This window comes from Oryzias melastigma, linkage group LG18 (genome assembly GCF_002922805.2).
Source record: "Oryzias melastigma strain HK-1 linkage group LG18, ASM292280v2, whole genome shotgun sequence".
In the NCBI taxonomy this organism is placed as follows: domain Eukaryota; kingdom Metazoa; phylum Chordata; class Actinopteri; order Beloniformes; family Adrianichthyidae; genus Oryzias; species Oryzias melastigma.
Window position 1 is genome coordinate 9,715,597 of NC_050529.1, and position 18,496 is coordinate 9,734,092.

The 18,496-nt window shown below is 36.4% G+C and overlaps 1 long non-coding RNA gene across 6 annotated transcripts in view; it reads left to right on the forward strand.

The window, feature by feature from the left end:
* Positions 1-18,496, forward strand: part of LOC112156474 — a 44,037-nt gene that overhangs the window by 3,761 nt on the left and 21,780 nt on the right. The window contains exon 3 of one of the 6 annotated variants that reach the window (XR_004949639.1): positions 7,252-8,675. The exons of 3 other annotated variants lie outside the window; for them this stretch is intronic. This is a non-coding gene — a long non-coding RNA (uncharacterized LOC112156474). Of the gene's footprint in view, positions 1-2,323; positions 2,918-3,991; positions 4,267-7,251; positions 8,676-18,496 lie in introns of those variants that run through there. 2 more of the 6 variants (XR_004949638.1, XR_004949636.1) reach the window with 2 other exon arrangements.

Here is an 18,496-nt window from a genome sequence, read left to right on the forward strand (position 1 = left end):
ATTAATTTAGTGATCATTGTCTGGGAATGTTGAGTCAAAGTACTGAGCCTGGTGGATAAGATTTAAATAATAACTAGAAAAGTTACCTGTGATAATGCTAGTGTGAATGCTTTTTGCCAACATGCTTAAAATGCAGAAGCAATTTAATTTAATTGCTGAATGGATTTGCTGAAAATGCAAAATGTTAGATTGGCTAAAAGACTTGAAATTTTGTTTTAAATTTAGAACTATGAAGGAGCGCTGAGGTTGGCCTAAATTTCTGAAAAATTGTAAGTTTGCTTAAAAATCCTTAATACATGCCATGTTTGCAAAAACTTTTAGGCTTTTATATCCAAGCTTTTATTTTGACATTTATTTCTTGTATGTTTGCATCATCCTTCAGCTTTACAGCTTCGAGGAATGTAGACAAGCGCTTTACAAGTATTTACCATATCCACCACACCTTCCCATCTGCCTCATGTATGTGTGAACCAGTGTTGCATAAACAAATTACTTCCTAAAACTTTTACTTTTACGTTTTTGCTCTGAACCAGTCTTGAGTTTACACAAATTTGCTTCTTGGGTTTGGTTCTTGGGTAGTCATAAAAGACCTTACAAAGAAAGTAATATAAACTTTAACCTTTTAGGGTTGTAGTTCCAAGTTTTTCATTTAAAACATCAAAATCTCTTCAAGATGACACACAGAAATCTGCATTTTCAGTCATACATATTTTTGTCCTGTATGCACAGATATAAAGACATTAGACATAAAGAGTCAGAACACAAAACAGAAAATAGAAACGTCCACCAAGCACATTATTGTGTTTTATTTTGTGTTGCTTTTGGTTTTTAAAGTTGGATTTTTTTATGTAAAGTACTTTAAAATCGAATTAGATAGAAATAAATAAAGTTTGATTTATCATTCTTTGGGAAATTTGGCCCTCACTAATACATGTGTTTCGGCAGTGAGTGTTTCAAAGCTTGTAGTGATCAGTAATGAACCTCCAGGAACACACGAGCATCCAATGCACCAGGAAACACAATTAAAGGGTTATTGGAAGAATGATGGTGGGATTCTAATCAGACCAGCACCACACGGTGATTTCAATCTACTGGATTAGCAAAAGTGCAAACAATAAAACCAAAAATGGTTGGACGTCAGTCATGCAGAAAGCAGCAGGACGCCTCACAGTCGGGGAGATTTTCATTTTCACTTAACCTTGTGTGTCTCCAGGAAGGATGCAGATGATGGATTTGGGGGGTTTTAAGGTCCAAAACATTGAAGGATGAATTAAAGGAAAAAAACTCAAACTAGTGTGTTATTTTTGGCTTAAAGTGGACATGACAGAGAGGGCATATACAGACTCTAGTATTCAATTCATCAATATCTTATGGAGAGGTCAGCTTGTTGTCTGCTTCTGACTTGACCTCATTATTATTTATGCAAAAATAAACCTCAATTACCCGCAGTGTTTCCAACTCAGCGGGAGTTTAATTCAACTTTAATAACGCTCACACTCTGTGACTAATTCTGTGAAGGCGGAAGCTAGTTCGGTGTACAGTCTGAGCGCCCACACTTAATCCTGGAGGGCGTTTGGGGGAAGAATGGCTCAGCTGTGTTGGGCCATCTGGAGGCACGAGAGTTAAAGCAGTAGCAGGAGACCACAATCTGATGGAACGCTGGGGGTTCTCTTAAGGTGGGCCTCACCTGGGAGTTGAGGCTCAAGGGTTGAAGATCTAGGTGTTCCCCTTTATTCATGCTGCGTTCATACCGGCCACGTGTGGTGCGTTCAAGAACGGGATTTACGCAGTTTTGTGAACGTGCATCCATCCAAACCTCTGCAGAAAAGTTGAACTGGTTAAACTTGGAGCGTGTGGTCATTAAAGGCCTAATTCATATGTAGAACCTGCGACTGGACTTAAAAATGCGTAGCGTAGCGCAATCACAGGTGTTGCGGAAGCTTGAAACTTTGGGTCTACGTGGGTTTGCATAGACTTTGCATTGAAAGTGACAGCTTAAATGCAAGTTGACGCTGCACCTAAAGGATGGCTGACCAAAGTGGGGCCCGCTGGCCAAATTTGGCCCCAAAAGGTTATGTTTTGGCCCGCCAAGTCATAGCTGCAGAAGCCACTGAGTGTTTAGTTAAAACCTCTCACCCGATTCCCATTGATTCTCCATGGCACATTTGTTAAAGTCAAGGCCTGGGGGCCTTCAGATCATTTTTTTCTGCTAGCTTTATTTACTATTTTTGGCATTTTTTAAGATTTTTTGGACCATTTTGGAGTTCAACTTGTATAAACTACATGCTAGCTGCTTTTGGCTAATTTAGGCTTTGTTTTTCAGCTGCTTTTAGCAGGCTTTTTCAGCTAGCCATGATAGAACGACAACGGCAAACGGATAAAGTCAAAAGAGTTGCTCCATGTCTCTCATTAGGATCCCAGTTTGCTGTTTTCAATGGAGGAAAGTTTGTTTTAGCTTGTTCTTGTTTTCAATTAAAAATGGCCAATGAGGCCTTGCTGTTAGGCTTTTAAAGACAAATGTTTCTTACTTTTTATTCTTGCTCATTTTTGCTACCTTAATGAATACAAAATCAAAATAAATAATTTAACCAAATTCTTTATTTTCTTCTTTTATTTAATGGCATGCGAACAGATGCTGTATTTGACCCGTGGACCGGAATCCCATTTAGATTTTTTCCCTTTTAGCGAAAAAGTTTGGGCACCCTGACCTAAAGCGTCACCTCAAGGTTGGATTCAGCTTTAGCTAGATACTGCGTATGCCGTTCATGTGTGTTCTCTCTTCGCCATTGAAGAACTTGGTTTCCGCGTTGGAAAATTTCCAGAGCTAATTGTAATTGTGTTAGTTGTGATGTGTACATGAGTGTGTTTTGTACATAATATTGTGTTTCTGATGTTCCTGATGCTTCATAAAAGGAAAAACTAAATAAATAAAGAATACATGCGTTGCAATGCTTGCAACTAACTTCTTCACTAACTTTTTAATTTTGATTTCTGACTTGTAGCATGTTACAATTTCTAGAATTGTTGTGAACACATAACAGTTTTTGACTGATATACGAACTTAGCTCTGACTTTTTTGCTTTATGTGCGTTCAGTGTGCCTCATATTTGACATAAAAGCAAACTAATTATTAATGGTGCACCCTATAGGCAATATATATGACCTTTCTTCTTCCTGTGGGCCACCTGCGTGTCCCATACAAGTTTGCTCAGTTTCCATGAATCCACCTATATGATCAATTGTGACTACGGCTTTACTGATTTGAGAAATCTTGCATATGTGAGAAACGGTTAAACGCAAAAGCGAAGCAGAGAATTCATCAAGTGAGAGACAAATAGGATACGTATTAAGATGGACGGACGGCGCTCGCAGCAGGAAACGAGGTCCGGATTTCCCTCAGTCTCGTCTCTCAGCTGCCTTTGTGCGACACTCTCAGGAATGCAATCATTGTTTGAGCAAACGTCTCTGCAATAATAATTACGCCGCTTCTTCTCGGCTCGTCTTCTGCCGACGCTGCCAATTAGCAGAATCATCTGTGTTGTGCAGGTCAAACACAGGGAACGAACGGGGCCTCATTAAAAATCCGGATCGCCGGAGAGACGACGAGAGCAGTTTTCATAGCTTATTGAACATGCATGACAGGGCCTGCATAGATATGCCAACATGCTAATGCTTATACTGAATGGATCCTTAGTGGCGGTGAAAAAAACAGAAAAAAATGCTAATCAGTCCATTAAATCTAAGGCTTGTCAAAATATTTTTCAAAGATGATGATGTAAAGAAATAGATTAATGTCACAGGTAGATGAGTTGGCTGCTGGTTTGATCCTAGAGAATCTGCCAAAAAATAAGACCTAAAAGATGTTCAAATTCATCTTATTAAAACAGAAAAATATTGAATTATATATTTTTTTAAAACAGGATTTTTTATTTTTCTTGTTGCTTTTCAAATTTGCAAGTATTCTTCAACTTAATTCTCCTTTCCCCTCCAGATTGAGGCACAACTGTGTGAGAAAGACCTCAACCATAAAACCATCTGCTGAATCCCTGAAGTAACTTAGGCACAACTGGATAGTTTATACCTACTGTATGTACATACTGTATTCTTTAATTACTCATTTTTAAAACTATTCCAATCTTTTCCTGACTAATAATCCTAACTTTGATGTATCTAAGTACACAGTAGATTTATTTTTGTAATCTTTAATTATTTGTTCTTTTGATTGCTTACCAATTCCAAAGTAAAAAAAACTTGTCACTTGACTTGTAAACGCACAATTTTTTTGGGTTTTAAAGTTTGGCTTGTAAATCTTGATTGATGAAATTAAGACAAAAATAATAAACCCCTAATTTTGTTTTTATTCACATATGTCAGTTTTTTCTACCCAGTTTTATATATATATATTTTGGTAAAATATAAATATAAAAAGTTATGAATATTTCAAACCTAGAGAACCCCAAAATCTTTTTGTTCTTGGATTTTTTTTAGATTAATTTTACTTTGTGTGAAGTAGCAATTAATTAGAAAATAAATAAATAAATGTTAACTAAAAAAAAAAAAAGTGTTCATATTTACCCTTAATGAGTTCAGAGTATATTACCATTTTTTTCTGCATTCGATGCACCGTCAATGAATGGTCTACTTTTTTTTTATACTTTTGCCATATAAAGGCACATTTAGTGAGCCAGAGAAGTCAGAGATCTGTCAGAGTCCATCAGTCTGACTTTATTAACTGTGTACACAGTATTTCTAGAACTTGGTTGTTGCACGCTACACGTAGCATATTCACCAAAACTGTCAACCTTGTTTTCAACACGTAAAAAAACCCCAGACTGACAAACAAACATTACTGTGACTATGCTAACTTCCGAACTCGTTAGCAGCACAAAAAAGAAAAAAAAGAGTACAGCCCCGCTATTCGTTAGCCACAATAACACTCAACCTTGTTGGTAGCTCGTTAAGCAAATTAACTGTTACAGCTAAAACAAACTTTACTGTAACTCCCTTTAATTTGCTCACACGTCAAAAAAAAAAAAAAAAANNNNCTGCTACGTGTTAGCCACGCTAGCATATTTTCAATAACACCCAATCTTGTTTGCAACACGTAAACAGCAGATAAAATTTTGACAGAACGCCTTTTACATCAAATCGCTCTGACATCAGTGAACACAAGGAGAGTTAATCCATATAGATGGGGCTTTATACAAAAATAAGCTTACTGACTTGACGTGTTTTCCGCTCTATAAGGCCAGAATTAATAATAATGATAATTTTCACGATTGACTTATTTCATTTATGAGTCATAATTTATTGGAAAATCAAAGAAAATTATTCAATCCATTGATATTGTAATTGATCCTACTCAAAATTAAATACAGTTGCAGTGCAAACACAACACATTTAATCCATTAAAAATAATGATTGATCTTCAAATTGTTTTTTTTTGCTTAAATGGGAGCAATTTGGACAATACACAATATAATCACTTTCATTTTCTACATTTAGGCCTCATTTTGTGACTTTTACTCCTAAAATAAAGCTATCATATATAGTAAAGTTAGATCTTACACGTTAGTACTTCCAAAATATTTACTGTAATCAAGTGTAAATGATTCCTATTAAAAGAATAGAACCGATACCGTAATTTAAACTGATGCTAAAGCTAAAATTATCTTCAAAAGTTACTGGACTGCAAGTTTGAGGGAGAATTGATGCCGTAAGTGAAGAAGTTCTTTAAAGAGTCTGTAGAGAGCCGTTTGCTCTGCAGCTCCACATCAGAAAAGTATCTGATTTGAATTTTTGCTGTCTGAATCAGAGTAAAAATTGACTTTTTAAGTTGTCGGCGATAGACTTGTCTACTTTCTATACATTCCAATTTTTCTCCCAAGTTTCTAGGCATAAACAGATTGCACACAGTCACCAAGGTTGGGTGTTATTCTTTCAAGAAAGTAACAGGAATTATGGATAAAACCCCATCTGGATAGCAGGAGAGCATATTTTCAGACTTTTCCTTTTTTTTCTTTACAGTGAAATATCTTGCAATCATATATACTCTTCAAGTTTATGTAAATAGTTTTTTTCCAAATTTGTCTTTCTATTTTAAATTTAATTTCAAAAGTTTTCCGTCAGCCCCAAAGACTTTTCTTGGCCGTCTTTCATCCTGCCTCCCATTACTTTTCCCTGCAAATGGAAGTCACTGCAAAAAGTAATATTTACTACATTACACCCTAGAGAACCACATCAATGTCAGACTTTTTTCTTTTTTTTTCCTTCTCTTCGTCTTTTTTCTCGCGTGATAACAAAGTACCATATGTTTAGTTGTCACTTTCCTTACAAAGAAAGTCACGCAGTCTATGTGCAGGCAGGCGGCGTGTCTCCAGGGAACGCAGCCGCCTGCTCTCTACCTGGATGAATCGGCGGGTTTTGTCCCAAAAACCAAATAAAATGATCCTGTAAGCTGCATTTTGTACATGTAAGATGTCTTTCCTCTCATTATAAAAAGAGAGTGATCCACTAAAGCGGTTAAATTTGTTCGCGCCTCTATCTGTGACCCGACCAATCGGAGGAAGTCGGGGTTTCTGGGGTAGTGGCAGCTTCTTTTTCTGCAGGAAATGCAAAAAGGAGAAGGAACATTGAATTGAATTGGGAGATAACAATAGCTATGTCCCAATTCCCTCACTACTACCTAACCCCTTAAAAACTATATACTCTGTAGTGCCCTGGATTTTAATAGAAATTTACACCTTATTTTACACCTTATTTGTTTCGTCTTTTTTGTGGTAACTATGAAATCACTAATTTAAGTAATAGATTAAGTAATGCCTAATACATACAAGTGTGCTAAAGTAAGCACGTATTTCACTGCTATGATGTCAGTCTTGTTTGGAGCTTTGTTCACAATTATTTATGCTTGAGTTGCTACGTTAGCTTGTTGCATACATAAAGTTGGACGCCATATTGAATAGGTTGAGATGCTTGTTTGCTGCTGTGTTACAATTGTGCAGACAGAGATATAAAAGTAAATGATTACTTTTAGCTAATAGAGAAGAACTTCTAGAAAAAAATTTAGGAAGATCTGATTGAGTTTTCTCCCAATATTGAAGGTTTAGGCTGATCTTGTAGTCTAGTCAAAGTTAATGGTAGCTTTAGAGTTTTTTTAGACAAAATTTCCACGTTTTCTGGGAGGACCACCCATATTTTTTGTTTTATGAAGGATGACAGAACAGTTTTTGTATGTGTGTTTGACCTCAGATCAGACCAGATGACCTGCTGGTGAGCATATTACTAAGTGGCGGAAAAGATTCTAACCAGGATTTCCCTCAAAGAAGAGGTAACACCCCAGAGATAAATCTGCGTCCAGCGGGTGGACAGGGACATGTGGCATACAGAAAACCACCTTCTCGGTGTTAGGCAGGTGCCCAAGTACTTCTGATAGAGGCTAGGTGGGATCCACTTGTGCATTTGCCTCATGGCGGTGTGTGGCGACCATCTGCGGCGCGAACTATGGAGAGAATCACCCCGGTTTATGCATGCATGATTCTTGATTTGTGTGCAACTTTGGATTTGTGTGTGCATGTCCTTGATTTGTAAATCATATAATACATTATGTGCATAAGTAAAATAATTACAAAATTAAAAAAAAATACTAACTACACATGCACATTTAAAAAAAAAAAAAACTACTCATGATAACATCTAACGGAAAAACAAAGCCTCAGTTACACATGGATCTATGGTAAGACCTGTTTCACGTCTCAGAGATTCGTCCTTGAGTGATGCGTTTAAATACTACTAGAATGCTGAGTCATCAGAGTTTTCTTATCAGCTGTTAGGAACTTAGATTGTAAATATTATCTGGTGAAATTTGACATATTCTCACTTTCGTAAACAGATATGCCTGATAATTTATATAAAAAAGTCTAAGGGCACTGGATTTTAGAGTTTTAAATCAAAAAACTCTAGGAAATTGATTATGCTCAATATAGAGCACTAAGTAGTGATTAGTGAGGGAATTGGATGCAACGAATATGCTGCAGTCTTCTCGAAAAGCATTTTTACCCTCTTGTAACCACTTTTTCTGAAGTCCAATCTCTGGTTCTTGCACTGTAAAAACCCCAGATAAATCTGTTTATATTGGAATGTAACCACAAAACATGTCAAGGAATTTTGTACTTAAGATGAGTACATTTCAGGTTATATATATTTGTAAAACACTATATCAGAAACTGATGGGCCTTGATCCAACAAGTGCTTCCAAAAACTGTCGCAAGTAATTTTACACATAATTTAGGAGCTTCCAGAACCACGATGAGGTGCAGTTTCAATCAGATGTGCAACAAAGCTATTTGCCCCCATGTGTCAGGGTTTTGATCATCACAAAGAGACATCTTAACCGCTTGTCAGTCACCTGTCGTAGCAGCAAGAAACCTAAGACAGGCATCTTATATTTTAAGGATAAGTGGGCAAAAAAGGAAAGCAATAACCAGAGAGCTAAACTCTGCTCTCACACAACAAACCGGCCAATTCCGTTTCCAAGACACCCAAACGATATTGCAGATGTCGAGGTTTTGCCCAGCCGAGTGTAAATAAGCATTTCCACGCTCGGCATTGGGTGTATAACACAGTGTCAGGTAGCTACAATGAATGTAGAGAAGCGAAAAAAAAAAAAAAAAAAAGAGCAATCAGCCTGGCTTTCGCCTCGCCGAGATGGAGCGGCGGCGCCGCACACACAAACAGGCAATCACCCCGGGACAGTGATTGATGTCTCACGCCGCTTTAAAATCTATCACCCCGGCCGAGTGGCTGTCGAGAGCTATGGCCTCACAGATTGTTGAACATACTTTAATATGCATCATCTCGGCAAAAAAAGTTCATTAATTCTTTATTATGGAGGGCTACAGCTCATTGTCCAGACTTCAGCTTTAAACACTAAGTGCCTGTGCGAATCTTAAAGTAAAAAAAGTCTAGATCTGCACAAACACAAGACGTTCTGCAGACAACACTTCATTAACAAAAGATTCCTCCTGCTAGTGGGGTGAAATGTTTATTCTTAAATCTGTGAAGTCACGCTCCATCTTGCCAGTTGAATTTTATGCTACCTCACTTCACCCCTTTCTCAAACAGTGAGAAGGTAGCAGACAGACGCCATTTTCTTTCTTTTTAAAGCCATCCTTAACCCCGTGAAGCCTACAGTATCAAAGAATTGACTGAAGATTAAGATGTTTTTAAAACCCATTGATAAAATCCACAAAAATGAAATATACAAAGAATCAGTTATGATTCATTAGTGGTTTGGAAGTTTTTGTTCACAACAATGTTAGTTTAAGATGCAAAATTTTTGGCATGAGTGTTGAGGGGGCGAAAAAAACCCACCTGATTTACTCACTAACTCATTGACGCTGTAATTGTATTATGAAGAACTAAATATCGACAAATGTTGCATTCTTTCAAACCAGCAAGTAGTCATTAAAAAATGAACAAAAGATGAGTTATTCTTCCCAAATAGTTTAGAAAATTAGCTACTTTTTCCCGCCAAAAGTGTTGTTGAGATTTGGTGGAGGCAGCCATTTTGAACTGAGCAGGAAAAGCTCGAAATAGTGCCTCTAGTGGAATAATTATGCACTACAAGGAAGAAAACATGGACCAAGTTATACCCAATGGGTTTTTAAAGAAACTTTCGATCATGCTAATGGGATAGGGTTCTCAGAACTACGTATATCAAATTTGATATGATTTAATCTTTTTCTTCTGCCGATTTCCACAAATTATTTATTTTATAATGGATAATAGAGATTATATTTGTTGATATGAGAACTAGACCATGTAAGAAAATTACTTACTTTGTCCTCCAAGGAAATTAAGTCCATACAGGTGCCATCTTTTTGGGGATATAGAGTCTGCATGTCATGAAGAGGTGGTGGGGGAGGACCCAAACGCAAGAGACCAGGCTTGGTGGCAGAAACTAAAAATATTTAATTAAGTGAAACATGACAAAAGAAAAAGAAAACAACCATGGAGAAACAACCCATGGTAACTGAACAAAAAAGATGACCTGACAAATATTAACTGAAAACCACAAACTTAAACAGGCTGAGGGCAAATAACTGAAATTAAGTCAGATGTGAATCATGATTAACCTGGAACTGGTGTGACTGGTAGGGAGCCAGAGCCAGAGAACCCTTACACTGTGTCTATGTTTGAAATTCTGTCCTACTCCGTAACTACTAAAATATATAAATATATTCATATTATATTCTTTTAATTTGATCTACATTCTTTTTACATGAAAGATTGTATAAACGCAATGCATTGTGGTCTATATTCGTCAATTCACTGACTATTGATGCACTCAATTTTTTCGCAGAGACTTCTGGGAAATTTCTAGGACCCTGAATTTTGGAATGTTAGATTTGGACAACCCTAGAAGATGGAGTTTATAAGTTGAATAACATGCATTATAGACAAAAATATCATGAATAAATGATTGGGATTAGCTATGAATAGAATTTTGGCTTCTTTGAGCCAGTGGGTACTTCCTGTTTGGAACATCATAGGGCGAAGGGTTACTCGGTCTCATATCCAGTCAAATGGCTATCTACAGCTTAACTCTTGCAGGTTATAGTCTGGTCAAAAAATTTGAGCTAAACCGCTTCCGAAAAGCTCTGAATGATGAATGCCAACGCCACGTGAGACGCATTCATTAAAGATGTGGGGAAAGCCACCAAAGGGGGCGAGCGGTATCGCTTAGTTTCTCCACCCAGATGGAGTGCTGTGTTTATCATCCACCATCTTGACAAGTTGTTCCTCATCCCCACGCTTATATGTCCTCCCTGACTGCCTGTCCCCTCCCTTTGTTGGCTGAGGAAGTCACAGAACAGGGGGAGGAGAGGTGCTTTTGCAGTGAAGGGTTATTTTTCTTCCTCGGTTCACATCTGATAAGAATGTTGGCTGGATTTTTATTTTTTCCTTTCTTAACTGGAACATATGAATCCAAACGGGTTCCTGATAAGACATGCATTTATTCAACACTGTTTCTTGCTAACAGTGTTTAGAGATTTCACTCTTTAATTAATAACAGCCTCATTGATGATACATGAAGCCCCTGTCAGACGTGCAATACACCAGTGGTCCACAACCGTTTTTTTAGGCCACAGACTGGTTAAATATCACACAATATTTTCATGGAACATTCTGTACGAAGCTGAAGTCGCCGTCCACTTTTTTTTATTTGTACTTTTCTATCTTCTGGTTTCTGGAAAATCTTTTTTCACAATAAAATTGTCCTATTTTAAATATATTGTAAAAAGGTGTTTTGGGAAATATCTGTAGTTATTTTACAGATGATGAATATTAAATAAAATAAAGTTGTTGGATGTAAAAGTTTGTTTTTGTCCCGTCAGGGGTTCCCACAACGGATGAGCTCTCACTGGTTTGCAAATGTGGTGCGCCGGATACAATTCCTGATACAATCTTGTATTATATGCACCTGCACACTTCGGCCTTCTTTTGACTAAATATGGTGAAGGGTCTTGCCTAAGTGCCTACGCTGGGTCAGGCTCATTCTTTTTTTACTTAGAATGACACTTTGTCACTCAGGCTCAGATTATCTGTCAGGGAAAAATATATATACAATCTTGATCCATGGTCTAGTTTTCTTTAATACAAAAGAGTATCTTCTGTGCCCAATTCATCTTGGCTGTAGACATATTTTCAAACGACCTTTCCTGTTTTCACAAATGTGAAATGACTTCAACAAATAAGTTCTTATATTTTATTGAATCATCGTACTTGGGAAATATCTGCAGCCAGTTTGAACTTTTGCATTGTAGATTTTGTGTAGGGCACATTAAAAAGTTGGAGGCTAAAAACGTCATCCACATCTGATTTTTAAGGTGTGGCAAATCAAAACTGCAAAATAGAATGCTACAACCATCAAAATAACTGGTATTTTCTAAGTATATTCACAAAAATCTACTGTAAATTAAAGTATAAGCAGCATCCTTGTAACATTAGAATCAGTTGTTTCATATTGTGCATTATTTTTGTGGTGAGTGGGAAGAACTGTTGCAATGAATCCATACTTCAAGTGAAGACAATTGTTTTTTTTCTGTTAAATTATGGTTACTTTTCTTAGTAAGTTTCCTGTCTGACTCTTTTCAATGTAAGTTTTAACGTAGCAGTCGTAGTTGAAGGTTCAAGAACATAAGTCTGCTTAAGACACGTGACTGAGGAGAATTACTTTATATGAGTCAAGAATAAATCATAGATGGAGACTATCCAGTAGTTTAACAAAATAAAACGTCCTTCAGAGTCAAGTGATAATTAAAACGGAAAGTATTTTAAGGTTTTTTATTTGCCGCCTGGTACTAAGAAAAACGTACTAGAGCTGACTTGCTAGTGAATCCTGTTGCGTTTTGGAAACTAAAGTGGAAAATTTAACACAAACACCAGCTAATTAAGCAGAAATCTATGAGTTAGTAATGGGATGGCACTTCGGTTCATATGTGAGTCAAAGCAGGTGAGAGAATACTTTTGGTAAGATAGAGTACAACGGCTTTGCAATTTGTCCTTTTCATGCATGTGATGGAAACATCAAACAGTGTAGTGGTGCAGGTATACACGCATGTAATACAAATGACACAAACAACGTTCTTTCCAATCCTCTATCTAAAAGTAGGGTCTGTGACAGCTCACCAATTTAGCATTTCAAAGCCTTTTCCATCAAAGTTTATTCTAGTAACCACCTCTAAAAAATATATGTATTTTTAGCCGTTTGAATTCTGCTGTGACCACTGGCTCTGTCCCCTGGAAAACAGCCATTCCTAAAGCTGACATCCGCAGTGTGATCTTTATAGATCAAACAGGCCTGGCAGTGAATTACCAAGGCCATAAGGACTTGTTCAGCCAACGCATGAAGTGCCGTTTTTAATGTCTGTTGGTGAACTGTGAACAACACTGGAAGGTGTTGCACTTAATCTCCTGGGACGTGGCACAATGAAAAACATCACAAGATAAGAAGCCGGTGAAAATGAGTCCAAAGACAAACAGCCCGAAAGGCTTGGAGAAGCTCCTCTTCTTTGTCAGAGATCAAATGTATCTTCAGTTCTTGCTTTTCATCCTACTCATTATCTCTTTTAGATCGTCTAATTTAAAAAGTACAGTATTTGTGGGCGTGCTTTTACTTTCTACAAACAAAGACCTAGTCATAAAGAATCACTAACTTTAAAAAAAGTAAGTAGGACTTGGCAAAGGAGTAAAGCTTTGGCCTGGATTCTGAAGAAAACTTTCCTCTAGTCTACTTTTTACTAGTAGTGCATTTCAATTACAGTGACTGTTTAATGTGAAAATTAACTTTGATCCTTTTAATGCTTGATTTTTCATAAACAGCTACTTTTTTAAAAGTCTAAGTCTATACCAAATTAAGTTTTTAAAAACATTATTTGAAAAAAGTTCATGTAATTCCAACAATCGGGCACTAAAAAGAGGTCCTGGGTTTTGTTTATTTTCATTTGTTTGTTTAACTGTTGTAAATGTCAAACATGGGAAACTTGATTAGTTATAACAAAATATTTGTTTGTGAATATATAACTTTTTGACATTTTCAGCAAAAATATATATATTTTTCATGTTATTTTAACGCCCACTAGGTCATTTTTTAATCTAAATATTTCTATTTTATTCTTATTTTTATTGTTCTATTACTATTTCTTTTAGCTGCTGCTAATTGCTGCTACCCAAGATTGGTACGCCCCTTTTGGGGTCTAGGAGATTAAGGAGGAGCATAGCATAAAAGTGATGTTCTTGCGCTAACTTTAAATTATTAACAAAAACCTACGAAGTTTGTCTCAAAAACATAAATAAATAAATAAAAAATACACATAACGCTGAATTACAGAACAGAAAGAAAACCACAAAGCCAAATACAACCACAGCCGTAAAAACATAAAAAAAAAAGGTAAAATAACTCTAAAAGCCCTTAAGAAAATTGCTCTCCGATTCTCCATGATTGAAATAAAAATATATAAGATGACTTGCACAGTGAATAATAAGTGTAAAAAAACTCCTCTACAAATGAAAGCAAAATAAAAATGAGTTTGGTCTAAATATTATAATTGAAGATGAATCTTCAGGCCCCACATGGGAGCAAAAACCTTCTGGACTGAAGAGTACCCGGCGTTCACAAAGGAGCAGTCAGCAGTGGATCTATTGGCAACAACTTAAGATTACAGCAGCCAATAGCAGCCAGCAGAGATCAATGAGTAGCTAAGTGACATTTATCCTCTCTGGCTGATCAAAGACTTCATGCACTTTTGCACTTCGGACCATCTGTGGTTTCAGTGCTAGCTCATGTCTGCAGCAGGAGAAGTTGGCCTGTATTGCTGACATGGCCTGCTATTTCCCATGTTAATAATCTGTTATTTTAGAGGGGATGCGCTTGGAATCAACTCTTCTGTTTCAAATCATGGAAGTTGTTCCTTAAAAAGGAAGACTTTTTGTGTCTGTTATAACCTTGCTTCAGAAGAAGGAGAAGTGGTTGTTGAATTTTAACTTGACCAGGGCTCAGAGGGGGCTTGTAGAGCAGGAGTCCTACTTTAGACCCTTCGCGTGCAGTCCCATGCCTGCCTGAGGCCAACAGAGCCCCTATTAATTCTATCAATGCCGTCACTTTGGTAGAATAAATTGCCTCAAGGAAGTTAAGTCTAGTGGACACAGTCATAGGAAGATTATCAAGTATTTCAGTTTGATCTCAATTGGATGGATTAATGGTGGAAATTATGTATTACTGTAAAATAAGGAAAGGACTTTATGTAACACATTATATCTCATTTTTGTTCTCAAAACTATAGATGTTTTGATCCGATCACATGATTGAAAATCGGTCCCGATCACATGGTCGAGGACTCGATTGGTATCAAATACTGTCTCCCGATTCGTGTCAGATATTTAATATATTCTTATTATAGTCAGCTATTTATATTTCAAGCTTATTATTGCCAATAAATACTCCACTAGAAGTCTGTGTGTCATGAACGGATCACACATTTTTATTGCCATAAAGCGCAGCAGAATACGGGAACAGTTCAAACTAACAAAAACAGTTCAGTCAAGCTAGCAAGACGTCCAGAGATTCAGACTTCTGGGATCAATTACTCTGTTAAAAATACTTTAAACTGACAACAAGTGTCTCTTTTGGTTTGTGTTAATGCAAAAATAGCATACAAATGCATTTTAATGAGAAAAGATCAGGTTTTTGATTCTTTTTAATTTTAGCTAAATGCTAACTCTGTGATTTAACCCTTTAAGACCAGAGCTCTTTGATATGTTTTTTTTCTGATTTTTCTGATTTTTCTGACATCTGCCCCAGTTAAGAAAATTATCTTCAGTGGTAATAAATCCCAACATGTGATGTCTTAAGAGGTTAAAAAAAGAATACAATAATCTTAAAAAAAAAAAAAGAAGCAGTTGGTCAGTAATGTTCACATTTCTACAATTTTTAAGAATTTTAAATGAAAAGGGAAATCATATTTGGTTGAAACTGTTCAAAAGTTCTGAAGATATTAAAGCTAGAGTCACAGAACTTTCTCACATGACTAATTATCACCTATGTAACTAGATAATGTTTTCTTTTTTTTTTTTCAAGTAGATAGTTGCAATATTTTCAATTGTTTGTTAAAGCTACATCACAGAAGTTTTCTGGTTAAGTGTTAAATTATATAATAATGTTAATTTAATAAAAAAATAGGGAAAAACCTGAATCTGTTTATTAAATGTGTTCATTTATTAAATGTGTTACAAAAGTATCAGATCGGTACTCTGTATCGGTGGATACGCAAAATCAAAGAACTCTGAATCGGATTGGGCACTAAAAAACCTGATCAGGACACCACTACTCAGAACCCCCTACTTCTTAACCTACAGTAGTTTAGCCGAACAGTGTCCGTCCTGACTTGAATGTCAGTTGGGTCATACCAAAGATGGCCTCCGATTGACACTCAGCCTTATGGGGTTGAGGGGTCAAATGGATCTACAATGCACCTGTGACTTTTTAACAGTGGAGCTGTCGCCACAGAAAGCTAAGTAATGCACGCTCTTTGGACTATTGTAACTCTTGGACCATTTATTTCCAACGGAACAGAGAAAAATACTGGAAAGTGTTGCATATCGGTACAAAGTTGCTTATTTTTGCATTACTTTTCTAAGGTAAAGTGTTACTTAATAGTGTAAAGCTGTTTTTGTCCACTTAAGAATTAGTAGGTAGTAGTAACATCTAATTTCTCCATATATCTAAAGAAGGGATTCCAAGTTGGATAAAAAGAATTGTTTACAACCCTTGGTTATTAGAAACTTGTCTCTAAATTGTGGGTGGAACTCTTTGTGCCAAGTTGGTGCCCCTTTGTTTGCACCATCTCCCGCTAGCTTCCAGCCCCTCACACCCCCAACTTAACATCACCGGTGGAACAAAACTTATTAGCAATATTGGAGCCATCCAGCTGAACAGTCCGAGTTGGGTGCCAACTCGGACAAGGAAAACGATGTCTAGTTGTCTACAAGTGGATGTATCAGAATAGAGAGCTTTTGGCTTGCAGTACTGGCTTGTACATCACGCCTACAAACTTTTTCAAAAGGCAATCTTTTTTATCTGATCCTGATTCATATGACTTGAATAATACTCAGAAATGCAATTTTCTTCTTTATTTTCTTCACACATGTTCTCCATCAAGAGAAAAATGCCACAAGGACATATTAAAAACACAAAAAACACAACTTTTAATGCAGTGGCCTTTAAAAGAACCACATTTTAGGATGAGCATTTTAAGATTTTTTGCATCATTTTTAAAGAAAACCTAATTTCAAGAAATCAAACGAGGAGAGTTGTGTCCCTTTAAAAAACCTTTATTATGTTAAAGGTTTAAAACATGTTCATTGATTTTTTTTATGCCTTTGTTTGAACTACCACAGTGCATCTGTTCACCATGCAGAACTATATCTTTGGCAAGACCAAAAAGGCTCGTCTTTTAGATTTTTGTGCACTGCTTTATGATCGATTTTTCCTTGTCTCATTAGGATCAACTGAATAAATCCAGTGGGTATTAAGCTTCTGAAGACTAAAAGTGGTTGTGAGCTCAAACAAAAATAAATGCCATTCTTAACACCTGAGTCGCCTTCTTTGATAAGGACAAAGGTTAATCTGAAATCCACTCAGCCCCTAGAAAAGACTTGTTGGCCTTATTAGCTTCTTTTGAGGAATGTGAATGAGGAGGATAGAACAGGGGGAATGGAGGAAAAGTAGGTTAAGGACGGTTTTCTGAGGTTACATTTGAATTAGATTAAAAGTGCTATAACAGTATTACCAGAAGGCAAAGTGTTTTGCATGAAGTGGTGATCAGAGATGTGTAAGTTGAGGGAGTGCAGAGCTAATTTGGGTCAGGCCTTTAGGTGTGATTATGACAGAGGGAGGGTTAAGAGTTCAAAACACAACCAACTGGTGATTACATCAGTTGCAGGTTTAAAATTGTTATTGTTATTGTATGCACACAATACATTGTCTTAAGTGTTATTTTTTTTTTATTTATTTATTTATTTATTTTTTAGTATTTTTTGAGTATACTGGGAGCTGTTGCAGATGTTTGATTTTATGGAGTACGAAAGCTCCTCTGTGATTTTCAATGCGATCAAAGCACACAATATTTCCAATAAACGCTGTAATATTTCTATAAATGTGGATCAAAGATAATCCGTATAAAATCACCCTGTTGTCTGTAGGACTATCATACATGCATTAGGTATTATATCTTTTTTTTAAGTTTTAAAAATTTTGTTCTAGTGTGTTTAATAAATATTTATCCTGTTGGGCAAGCGACTTAAGGTGTGTTTTGGGTTTTAGTCCCCCGTGTGACACCTTTAGACACCCCTATGTTAAAGTATGTTGGGTGAATGGTCTATAAAGCACTTTGGGGCTTCAAGAAAGGTACAACAGTGCAATATACTGTAAGCATTCGCCACTTACCATATCATAGTGAAATGTATGATCTTAGTAAATAAAGTGGTATTTATTAAAGACTGCAGTGTTAAATGCCCTATGAGCTTTATGTAAACACATTAGTATAAGTAGTGCTTAATTTAAAGAAATGGCTGTTTAAACTTCATCGCTTAAGTAGAAGTCTATGTTTGCATTTTACATATTTTAAATCTTTACCCACCACCATCCCTCAGTGGACTCAAAAACCTCCCATGGGCTATCCCAAGGGTTTAATTATCTACAAGCTGATAAAAAAAGGCAGACTTAATGCATTCTGACTGTCAGTCAAACAAAGATGAATGAGTTACATCTCGGCATAGGTGCTATATGAAAGCATTGCATTCTTTTTAGCTGTTGAATTAGACAAATGCCTCTGTTACATGCAGTTTTCCTATGTGAGTATATAAAACACAAAGGATGCTTTTCCACTTCATCAATAATAATGTGTAATAAATAGCCGGTATGGCCTTAATAAAT